This window comes from Drosophila virilis, chromosome X (assembly GCF_030788295.1).
Source record: "Drosophila virilis strain 15010-1051.87 chromosome X, Dvir_AGI_RSII-ME, whole genome shotgun sequence".
Lineage (NCBI taxonomy): Eukaryota > Metazoa > Arthropoda > Insecta > Diptera > Drosophilidae > Drosophila > Drosophila virilis.
In genome coordinates this window covers 13,825,001-13,837,444 of record NC_091543.1, presented here as the reverse complement: position 1 = coordinate 13,837,444, position 12,444 = coordinate 13,825,001, and the positions used below count along the sequence as shown (strand labels likewise).

Sequence of the window (12,444 nt, the reverse complement as noted above, 5' to 3'; positions counted from 1 at the left end):
GAAGCAATTTCCAATCAGAAAACGTAGCTTAAATTTCAATTGTAATTAGCAATTTTTGATCATATGAGAAACAGAAATTTAATAATAAAAGTCAAGTAATACTAATAAAATATATTGAAAAAGTAAAAATATAAATATGTCTGCATAAATACGAATTTTTGACTGAGTGAAAAATTTCAATATCTCTTAACATTTCTGATTAGAATTAATTCTTATATTCATCCAAATATAGAATAATTTAATTAAATATATTTAAATATTAATTTATTATTTTTTTTTCCAATTTAACTCAATTTTAAGCATTAGTTTTATAAATCGTATTCATTCAACGTAATTTTTTTTATTAAGTTTATGTTATATTTTTGTTAGTTTCTTAAAAATATGCTTGATTTTTTTGGGCATGTTTTTTTTGATTTATTTTATAATTTTTTGCGGCAGCTGCCAGAAATTGCAAATATAATATTTGCCAATGTGTGTGTGCGTGCATGTAATGCGTTGTAATTTTACACCAATGTGAGTGTGAATATGCGTGTGTGTGTGTGTGTGCGTGTGAGTGCTTTGAATAAAACCTATTTAGATGACGAATCACAGAAATTTGGCCTCATCAATGTGTGTTCCCGAAACACAACTTTGCTTGCCGACCCGTTGCTCCACTCATACCCCCCCCCACACACACACACTGCTAACCACAATCGTATACATCACACCCCGCTGTCCTCCCCCTGCAACCGCCCACAGCGACGTCGACGCCATCGACACGTTCAGCGCAAAACCGACTCTGAATTTGACTTTGACTATATTACATTACATGATTTTCTTTTTTTTTTGCTTTTGATTTCTTATGCCCTTACCTTGAGGGTATTATGATTTTTCTGCACAGCATGTTGAGGTAGATATATCTGAGGCCTTTTACATCCTTGAACATTCCAGACTGCTACGCCAAATTAGATTAGTCAGTGATTCGGCTCTGGGTTCGAACCAGCTACCTGCCTTTATCAGATTCGGTTGACAATAAGTCCAAGTTTTGTCTTTAATTAAGTTGAACAATTGATATTCAATTTAGAAGAAGGTCAAAATTGGATCTCTAACCCAAATTGACATTGACTATATAATTATATTATATTATTTATTTATTTATTATATTATATAATGGCTGAAGCTACAGTTATTTATGTTTTGCCTTGGGACAAAACCAAATACGGTTCGGTTCGGCTGAAAAATTCGGGTTCGAACCGGTTCGCCTTGAATGAGCAGGTCTTAGAAGTGACTTAGCAACAAATATTTTGCTTGTAAGGGTATCTGCTCTTCGACAAATCTGAAGAAAACATTTCGCTCTCATTCAACACACATACACATGCATATGCATATGCATATGTATATGTGTGTGCGTGTGTTACACGCAAAAAATTGCAAATTTCTTGTTCTTTTCTCGTCATCGTCTCTCATTTTTTGCAATCACAGCCGCAAAGCTGTCAGAACACATTGTCATCATCAGGCAGCCTATCACACCCCCCCTCCACCCTTCACCGCCTTTGCTGTTCACCACCCACCTGGTCACAGGCCTGCATGTGTGTGTGTGTGTGTATGTGTACATATCGTGCAGCATATACGCATACATGTGTCCGTAATCGTTGGCTCTGCTTGAGCCTAGCCCGTGGAAATAGTGTAATAAAGGACAGCTGAACTGTGCCGTCCCCAACACCACCCCCCACACCCGTCCCTTCCATCACAACACCCCGCCCCTGTAACAGAGGCAATCCCCCCTTCTGGAAGCAAGCAGTTTCTTTGCTGGATTAGCGAATTCCGTTGGCATTTTTTACGCACTCTAAGGCAGGCCAAAGTAAAAAAAAACACATTAGAGTTGGGTGTGCCCGACTAGGAGATACCCTGAACCCAGTTGTCCTCACAAGGATTCAAAAGGTATTCTTAAACGAGATATGCTCAAAATCCTGGAAGTTGATATCAATTCTTATCGATTTTTATCGATTTTTAATCGATTCGTATCGATTTTTATCGATTTCCAATCGATTTCAAGGCATTGCTGTTATCGAGCTATTGAAAAGACAAACAGCTCTAGCTCTTATATTTTCCGCCCAGAGAGACGTACATAGCTAGACAGACGAACCTGGCCACATCGACTCGACTCCTACTGCAGATTCTAAATATATATGTACTTCCTCTTCTTCTCCCTGTTGCGTACTTTTGCACAGAACCAATATACCCTGTATGCCCATTTGCAAGGGGCATGGGCCATGAAAACCGTGGTGGACACCTTTGTCGTAGAACGGGGGGCTGATGGAGGCAGGGCTGGGGCAACATGTGCGACAGCAAAAACAATCACGAACAGATTTATCGCATTCATATTCCAGCTTGATGCGATATGTGACCCAAAACGGGCACCGGCCGCAAGGGGCGTGGCCTGCCAGCGGGGTTGGTCGAGTTAGTTGGGCCGAAAAAAATATATAAAAAAAAAAAAACATTTCAAATATTTCTTTTTTTCTCGTTAGAATCGTGTGCGTATGTGTGTCAAGACCGCAAAATGGGATTACATTACTCAAAGAAATTTATTTTGACAGAACTAATATTTTTACACAGATCAGGGCTGCCGCTGATGTGTGCTCCCGCTTCCGCTCCCGTCCCGCCCCCGCTCCCAACTCTTGCGCCTGGTCGAAAGTTTGGGTCGGAGATTGCGGTTTGGTTGCGTGGAGGGGGGGGGGGGGGGGAGGGTTGGGCAGGTTTCTAGCACGGCAAATGCTGGTGTGCGCGACGTTGACTAACTGCGCTGCCTTAAGCTTGGGCCGGCGGTTAAATTGGGCGGCAATCCTAGCGGGTCTTTGGTTAAATTGAGACTTGCAACTGAGCCGACGTAGAGCTACATTTACTTTTACCTTTACTTTCTTTAAGCTGTGACTTAAAAGATCTCCCATCCGGTCTGGCAATAATATTTGAAGAGCTGCTTGATATGGCACAAGTGCTGCCATAGCAAGCAGCTTTTGAATGGCTGTTAAGAATTGAAATAAACAAAGAGATAGATCTTATGTTCGATCTTGGCTCGAATTTTAGTGCATGGTTACAGTCAGGTATTAGCCGAGTACTTAAATACTCTACAAGTTTTCTCTAGAAATATATGAGCTATGCTTCGGAATTAAGTGATACACGATTTAATCGACATATTTAATCCAGATATAGCTCTACGTAAATTCCTTTAAAGGAATCATAAAGAAAACTTGTCATAGCAAGCAGCATTTGCATGTTTGTCATTTTTAAATATGAAGAATTGTAAACTGAGTTTTTTTTTTTTATGGAAAACTTGTCTCTTTTTTTAAGCATGTTTGAGTTATGCTACATAGAGTAGTTAGGTAGAGTAGATTTTTTTTTACAATTATATTATTTTAATATATGTCTTACTTAAACACTCTTCATAGCAAGCAGCTTTTGCCTGTTGGTTCAAGCAAACGCAAGCATTGAGTCTTCATAGCTGGCAGCTATGAGCAGGAGCCTTGACCAAAGCTATCAGTTAAGCTTAGTGCGCGTTATCCTTTGCTTTGGGTGTGTGTGTGAGTGCGAGTGTGAGCCAGATCAAAATGGCAGCCAATTTCCGCGTCTTGACTTGATAAACGTGGCTAAGGGCACGGCCAGCTAGAGGGATTTGTGAAATCGAGCACTGTCTGCGTCGCCAGCACGTGGGGGATTCAGTTTTGCAATGGCAACATATATGCGTATATACTGTATATATATGTATATATATTTATATATATATTTAGACATACGTATGTATATATATATATATTGTCCTGTGCGTTGTCCATGGCGTCGCATAGTCAAGGCAACGATTTTGTCAGCCCAATTTTTATTATTTGCACTGCGACTGCGTGTGGGCGTGTGTGTGCCTGTGTGTGTGTGTGTGTGTCTGTGTGTGTCCTTATGCCCAGCACAACTTTTCTTTGATGCAATATGTACAAACGACCCGGCGAGGCTAAAAGGAGCAAAGCGAAAGGATGTCGTCGCACTCCGGCTCGACCCTCACGTACGAACTTTTGCCATAACAACAACTGTGGCCATTACCTATCCGGAGCATGTGAGAGACACACTCACTCACACACACACACACGCGAGTCCTGCCTGTTGGTCCTTGCGCTACCTTTCCAGCAGCAGCAACTTGAGTCCGAGACCTAACCCAAGCGCAGCACCCACCACCCATCGTCAACGTCGCCATTTGCCATCAAAAGGCTTTCAATGGCAGACGCAGACTTTTCTCCACTTGGCCGTCACGACAGTCCAAACGTCCGACATGGTCTCTGTGTGGCGTGTCCTTGCCTGGACGCGTAGTGCCCGTCCTTGTGGTCCACGTCTGTTGCCAGGACGGACCGCAATGGCGTTTGCTCGTATTTGCCTTTGCCCACAACTCGCACCATGGTCACCAGGCACCACCCCGCACAACCCCGCACCACCCCGCACCACCTAGCACCACCCCCGTGCAGGCAGCCAGCAGCAGGCGGGCCCTGTGGGCGTTTGGCTTGTACATGGGGTTGATTTTTCGCCATTATTGTAACAATTTTGATCAATGGCCCTATTTGGTCCGTTGTCCGCACAGAAGAAGAAAAGAACGCAAAAAAAAAACGAGCCCAAAATATTATCAGAACCCAAAATGCCGAACCCCAAATACCAAATACCGTGCCCAATATGCCAATCCCAACACGGCCTCTGGTCGCTCTCATATTCATTCGCATGTTTCTGGCGTTTCCTTTTTTTATTTTGGGTATCGTTCTTTGTCCTTTATTTTCTTGCCTAGTATAGCCTATACCCTGGCCTGGGCTGGGCATAGGAGTATGTCGGATCTTTTATATTCTTTTTTGAAAATCTTTTAATACACAAATCTATTTTAATTTGAAAACTATTTAAGGTTTAAAGTTAAAATTTGAAATCTAATATAAAAATTTCCGTTTGGTTTGCTTCGTTCCATTTTGAAGCCAATTGGAACGTGAATCCGATTGGAATTGTGATGCGATTTCTTTTGTTGGATTCCAGCTGAATCCAATTTGAAAAGAACTATCTCTATTAAATGTATAAATAAATACATACTTGGGCTTTCGATGATGTGAGATCTTATATAGTCTATAGGGTAATTGTTCAACTTAACATAGGATATCTTTTGGTCGTGCATACTCTGTTGCCAATATCTTATTTGTTTTTTTTCCATGTTTATTTTATTATTTATTTTTGCCGCGTTTGCTGCTTTTGCCCGACGCGTGACTGTTATTATTTGTGCTTTGGCCTTATGACCACACACACACACACACACGCACACACACACACACATGCATACACACACGCACACGCACACAGAGGGCACCCGCACATATGTGCGACCACAGGCCATGACAACATTTCGGGCTAATCGAAGTTAACCCTTGGCTGGCTTTGCCAATTTTTTATGCATGGCTCCCATTTGCCATTCAATTCGATTCGATTCCTTTCTCGATTTCTGCTCTTGTTGTTGTTGCTGTTGCTCTTGTCCATTAAATTTACGACACAAAACGCAGTCGGGCAAACAAACAAACAAACAAACAAACAAATCGACGCATAGACAAACAAACAAACAAAGAAACAAACAAACAGCAGAGCAAACATTTTTATAAAGTCGCCGACGAGAATGACGCCAATGAGGCAGGCGCCCCAAAGATTGGACGAGCTGCCTTCGTCCAACTGGGTGCTGAACGGCTAATGCTGTGGTGCAGGAGGCGGTGGGGGAGGGGGAGTGGGAGGGGGAGGTGGGATGTGTTGGCTGTACAAGGAGCGGCAGGCGCAGTGGTTAACCTCGACTGGGTACTGGGACACATGTTTGCGGACATTTTATGCAAAATTCTCGGAATGGGAGATTGCGAATTGGAATTGGAACCGCGCTTCAGTTGAGAGTTGCAGGTTGGGTCCGGTCCGTGTGTGTGTGTGTGCTCGTGTGTGTGTGTGTGCTCGTGTGTGTGTGTGTGTGTACTATATGCATACATTAACCTATTTGCATTTCTGTCTCTTTGTAGTTTTTTGGCAGTGGAATGCAACGAGTGGACAGCAGTACATGATATTAATGGACTTTAACAGAGGATAAATTTTGGACAAATGTCGCAAGAGAGCTACTCTTAAAGGGTATACTGAAAGCGCATTCAAGTGGAATTGGAAATCGGGTACAATAAATCGAAATATTTGGCTAAAAAACATACCGAAACCTGAAAAGAAGCATATTTGAAAAAAGTAAGTGTAATCCTAAAATGAAAGTTCCTTGATCTGTTTGTAGTACTATTTAAGAAGATGTATGTAAAATTTGGTGACTCTAGCTCTGAAAGCTGAAGACATTTGCTCAAATCGATTTTTATCGATTGCTACGGTGCAGGCTATCGATAATCGGAAAAAATTCGTGCTGGGCGAACACTATGCGTTGAACATTCCAAATCTCTGCTCCTATAGATTCGTATATAGACGCGTTTATACGGGCAGACGGACGGGGGAACAGATGGACGGAAAGTTGGACAGATGAATATGGGCAGATCGACTCGAGCATTGATTTTGATTACACACTATGGTGTCCTTCTGTCTGTTACGTACATTTGCAAATCAAGGCTTCTTGCTCTCTTGTGAGCGTAATTTTCTTATTCCTCTTTGTTGGCTATCCTTAAACGTTTCGCCGCTAGCAAACAGCTGTTGATTCAACTTTGATTTTGAATCTACCTTTTTGAAAGTTCATCTTTCATTCAGAAATACTAATTGATCATTGAAAATTTCTGGTTTTCTCAGAGTTTATTGGCAAGGCAAAGTCGTAGGTCACCTGATACGCTTGTTCACCTTTAGGCTTTGGGCTTTGTTAAGGTGTGTTTGCCCAATTTGCAACTTATGCAACCAGCATATCCCGCAGCAGTCCAAGCAGGAGCCGAGGCAGATGTTCCGAACGCTGCTCTTTACCAGCATAATGCGCACTGCGTACACAGGGCCAAACGTGTGTGTCTATATAATATTACCAAACTGGCGAACAAGGTGCAAATTAAGTGAATTCAAATGCCAGCCTGTGGTCGACACAGAGAGCGAGAGAGGGAGAGCGAGAGGGAAAGTGCGAGGGGGCCTGCAGGGAGAGGGCAGGCTCTGTATGGAGGTTTGCATATTGGATAGGGAAAACACGCAGATGTCCTTAAAAGCGACTTTTTTTTTATATATCAACACACACACACGCACACACACGCACGCACATACTGGGTTATAGGCCTCGGCGAGTCCTGTTTTGTCCTGTCTGCGTTTTATTTTCGAATTATATGAAAAATTTGTAAGCGCTCGCGATCTCATATGACGAAACGGGACATGCAAACTACAAAGGACTAGCAACAACAACAAAGGATGTGCGTGTGTGTGTGTGTGTGTGTGTGTGCCGCCAGATTGCCGCAAGGTAGGCAAAAAAAAAAGTGCACACAAAATCAACGCCGCGTCGTTGTATCTCTCTCCTGGCGTGTGTCCTGTGCGTATTGCTGCTGCTTCTTGCTGCCTTGTAAATGCCCTAGCCCTTAGCGGGCATACGAATTCTGGCAAGTTATATGCACCTAGCTGGTGGTATATATGCCGGATCAGTTATAGGAGACGAAGGGATATACACAGGCAAGTCCGTCTCGTCTGTCCCTCGTTCCATCTGTATATCTATGTCGGAAAAACTAAAACCAAATCTGATCTCAAGTGTTTCAACTCAAAATCTTATCAACAAAGAACTGCTATATCTATAGCATACAGTTCTATAGTTTTTGTTTACACAAAAAGCTTTCTGTATTGAAAAGCGTTCACAAGTCCAAACCATGTATTTATCTATCTATCTAGGGTATTTAGGCTTCGGCGTGTCGTTTCTTCCTTTCTTGTTTTCTTTTTTTTTTTGCATATCACATGCCAGCACGGGACATTGGCAAAAGGGGTAGCTGCGGCGGCGGCGGCGAGGGGGTTGAATCATCATTTGAATAATTCGACATTTGCGGGCTGCCTGCCTGCCTTGCCGCCCGACCGAGCGACCGGCTGCCTGGTTGCCTGGGCCTGGACGCGTCGTTGTCCTGGCGCTACCTTTGCCACGGCCACCTTTTCCACCTTTTCCAGCTCATATTTATTTTTTTCGCAGCTTTCCACGCGCCGCAGCCGCGCATCGAATGACGAAAATTTCGTAATAAATAAATAATCCTTTTCCGTGTGGAAAAACTATGCCACACACACATGTAGCTGAGCGTGTGTGTGTGTATGTGTGTGTGTGTGTGTAAAATTTGCTCTCAATTTGAAATTATGCTGCGCGAAAAAAATGAGGCCATGCAAATGCAAACCCCGCATGTGTATGAGTGTGTCTGAGTGTGTGTGTGTGTGTGTGACAGTGGAAGGGGAGTGGTAGGGGGAGAGGGATGTACAGGGGGTGTAGAGAATTTCGCAACATCAAAGCAACACCTGGCCAACATTGAACATCCAAAATCGAAAACGAAATCGCAATCGATTGGTTTCATATACTCGAGACAACATTAAACGATGCCAAATTTGAATATTCGAAGTGGAACGCGAATCGATGCTGAGGCTGAGCGAAAATGATTTTGTGTCGATTCGAGCACAAGTTGACAGAGACAGCTTCTCATCCGTCAAGTTCTACAATATGAAAGAGGTTCCATTCCGTTTACTGAGCTCGGATTCGTTCGAGTTGCTTGGGTCGCGGGTCTCAAGCGAACCGCTAAGTGGTTCTGGAGAGGTCTTCAAGGTCTTCTACAACCAAGTCGACTTGTATAGACCTCATGGTTTATATTTGAACAAGATTTTGCACTAAGCCTCTCAGTTTTTGGGCAATTGTCAGGACACTTTGCGTAGGTGCGTCTCTTTTATAGCCTTGCCGAGGGTATCATATTGTGTAACGCATAAAAAGAGACATCTCCGAGTCCATGTAGTATATTATATTGTAGATCAGCTTCAACAGACGAGTTGATGCCCGTTCTTCCGTCCGTCAGTTTAATTCTAAACGAACTAGTCTCTCAGTTGTCCGCTTATATATCAGCATCAGCAGGATCGGACCCCTATATCATCGGTCGAAAAGTCAGTTCTTGTATGGAAAACTTCTTTGATTATCGAGATATCTCTTCCAAGCTCGGCATTTAAAAGTTTTACTATGTTGCCTACATGCTTGTTAGATCTTATCAATAGTCTATACTATAATCTATAATATATAGCTGCCATAGGCAAGATCGGCCGAAAAGTAGGTTCTTGTATGGCCGAATATTCTGTTTTCCAGGACATTTGCATTTGCGAGCCTCACGATTCTCACATATCTGCAAAAGGGAAGTACATCTGTCGTAATTGGCTGGAACGGATCACTATGTCATATGTACAGTATAAATAACCAAAATTGATTTCTTTTTGAGCAACTTTTTAATTGCATTTGGCTTTATACAAATGAGAAAAATCTTGATAAGGTTTCGGATCAGCTTATCCTTCTTATAAACCTCACACAGGAATAATCTGCCGAAAATGGAGCTTCTGTATGGATAAGACATTTCCTTGGCCCTAGATAGAGTTTTGATTTTTTTTAAAAATCTATTAAATCTCTATTAATTGAGGGATTTTATTTTTAAGTCTTATTAAAGACTTATTAACACAAATATTGTTAATTCTTCAGATTGACTTTTGCATAAATCACAAATGTTTACTCACAAACTGCAAAGGGACGCATAATTAGAATTAGATGAAATGTTTTATTTCTTGTCACATTTTTCGTTTTGTGCCCAATTTTCGCTGAGTGTATTTGAACATTTAGAATGACATTGCCATCATTCAATTGAATTTCAAAACAATTTTCAATAGCTGCTGTCGCTGTGTTGTGTTTGGGTTTTTCCACAGCTGCAACCCTCGAGTCTGGATGGAAAATAAATTTGCCTGTTGGACAGATTTGCGCAGATTTTTTTTTCGGTTTTTTTTTTTTTTTAACTGCAGCAGCCGCAGATCCTAACCCCTAAGCCCCTTAACCCTTTTTTCTGTGCAATTGCAGTTTTTCGTTTGACTGTTTCTTTGGCGAATGCACAAATCCATAAATCCAAAGGGGACAAACAAAATGGAATATGCATGCGTACAGTTCGGCTCTGGTCTTGGCCTTATCCGATGCGATTTCTCGACTCAATCCATTAACCACTTGACTAATTGCCCCCACCCCTAGCCCTTCCCAGCTCACTGCACGAACTTGCACCTTTTGACCCAAAAAACAAAATAAAATAAAAATGAAGAGAATCTCGGGTTGACAGTTCAACAATGAGAGATCATGTGTGGACAATTGCGAAAGAGTTGCATTTGGCGCCTTATCGCATTACAGGGGATCCGGGGTTGGGCAATCAAATTGTCCGAGCAGCATCCTTTTGTGCCCTAAATCGACGGCTTCGCACCTCTGGCAAAAAAAAATAGAGGGAACTGGGTAAAAAATCAAAATAAAACACCGCAAAAGTTTTGCCAGCATCCGAACAACTGGAACAACAGGAACAACAACAAACAGCCTTATTTTCACACGCACTTTGAACCTTAGCTGGCATTCGTTCAGCTTCAGTTTCGAGGTCCAGGTCCAGCATCCCCTAACCAGAAAAAAAAAAAACACAACGAACCCCTGCCCTAAGCATGATCTAATGCGCACAGTTTGGGTTCCTCTCCTCTCCTCTCCTCTCCTCTCACCCATCTTTTTTGGTGTAAAAAACTCGGTTTTTGACAGTAAAGTGCAAACATGATGCCATATAATACCATATAATATCATCTAATATAATGCACATAATTGCTTTGAGCCGGCAGCATCACTCAATTGGCTCATTGCCGGCGCAAAGTCAAGGACCCTTGAAATGATCTGAGCCGGGCCAGGGGTGGGGGGACGGGAAAAAAAATCCCTTTTTCCTTGCTTGTTTTCATTTATTATTTCTCCCATTTTCCACGTTTTTTTTTGTGTCCTTTTTTTTTTGGGTGTTTTGTTGCCTATAAATTGCCGCTAAATGGCTTGTAGCCGGCAGGGGAGGGGAGTGGAGGGGGCACAGCTTGTCATTGGTTTGTTTAGGGTTTGATGTGTCAATATTTGACAGATCAAATTGATATTTATACCTTAATGCCCTAATGTGCGTGTGTGTGTGTGTGTGTGTGTGTTGTGTCCGGGCCTAATCAAAGTTGACTAATTGGCTGATTAATGAACAGAGCCCAGCTAGCCATAGTAGGCGGTCATTTGATCTGAGTGAGGGTCACTCAGGGGTCAGCATTGGAAAGGATACTGATCACAGCTTGTGTCCAGGAAGTATATTAAATACATTTGATGTTATAGTTTTAGGATATTATTATATCGACTAACATCTTCGACCCTATAAAGTATATACACACGTTCTGGATCAGCAGCCGTATCGGTAACCCGTTCTGTCTGTCCTTTCGTCTTCACGATTCCATTCTCGGGGACTTTAGGAGCTAGAAACAGAACATGACCCCTAGTAATCAATAACCTACCCGATTAACAGGCAAAAGAAAAAAATCGATTTCGATATTCCACTTTTTGAACAATTTTCGTAGCTTACACAAGCTAGTAGTATACTCTATAATATTATACTACTATTAGGCGTAAGTCGTATTAATGCACAGATATCTCTCGCAGTTTTGTCTATAGCTTGCGATTTCAAGGATATATATTTGCCTAATAGCCTAATTCTGGGACTTCGTCTTTGCCTAGGTAAGTCGTTGTTTTGCCCGGTGCACAGCTGGAAGGAGTGCATGCTGCTGAGTCCAGGGGTTGGGGAAGGGGGAAGGTGCGGCACCCTGAGACATCCCTCGCTGAGCGATGACGCCTCTGTCGCGGTTCCGTGCCGTCACCCAGCTCTTGTTCTTTTCGCTGCGGCTCAAGGAGGCGCCCGGCAACTGTTTCCTTTTTCGATTTTCGATTTTCGGCCCGGCATTGTGCGACCCGACGGTACCTAATCATTATAAATTATGTGGCAATGGGCCAGCCTCGGCATGCTCAGCATCGGGCTCTGTCCACACAGACAGCACTCAGCCTGGGGCGCAGTCTGCGAAGGGGTTAAACTTTCTCACGATCTATAAAAATGGAAAAATGGAAATCCATAAAAAAAAAAAAAAAATTGAAAAGGGAAAACGCAAAAGTCTTGAGCAATAATTCATTTATGCAACCTTTTCTTACAGCCTTCCTTTCAACCTTTTTACTTGGCCTGTAACGGGTTTTATTATATTTTTATTTATTCCTTCGATCGATGGATCGACAGTTCGACAGATCGACCGAGGGAAAAGTGTTTTTACTTGGGCGCGTCAGTTGGATAACTGATTAAGTGGAATTGTTTGTCATGACAGGAGACAGGCGATCCTTAAGGGTGGGCTGCGACGGGTGCAGGGGTGCGGTGGGCCACTGAAGAAGCTGCTTGAGAGTTTCAAAATATTTGCAAC

General features: G+C 42.5%; 1 long non-coding RNA gene across 1 annotated transcript in view; it reads left to right on the top strand.

Annotated features, from left to right (window-relative positions):
* The first annotated feature begins 5,798 nt into the window (after positions 1 to 5,798).
* The window catches only part of LOC116651992 (uncharacterized), a 25,614-nt gene continuing 18,968 nt past the window's right edge, over positions 5,799 to 12,444 (top strand). The window contains exons 1-2 of the long non-coding RNA XR_004304991.2: positions 5,799 to 5,922; positions 6,036 to 6,246. This is a non-coding gene — a long non-coding RNA (uncharacterized lncRNA). The remainder of the gene's footprint in view (positions 5,923 to 6,035; positions 6,247 to 12,444) is intronic.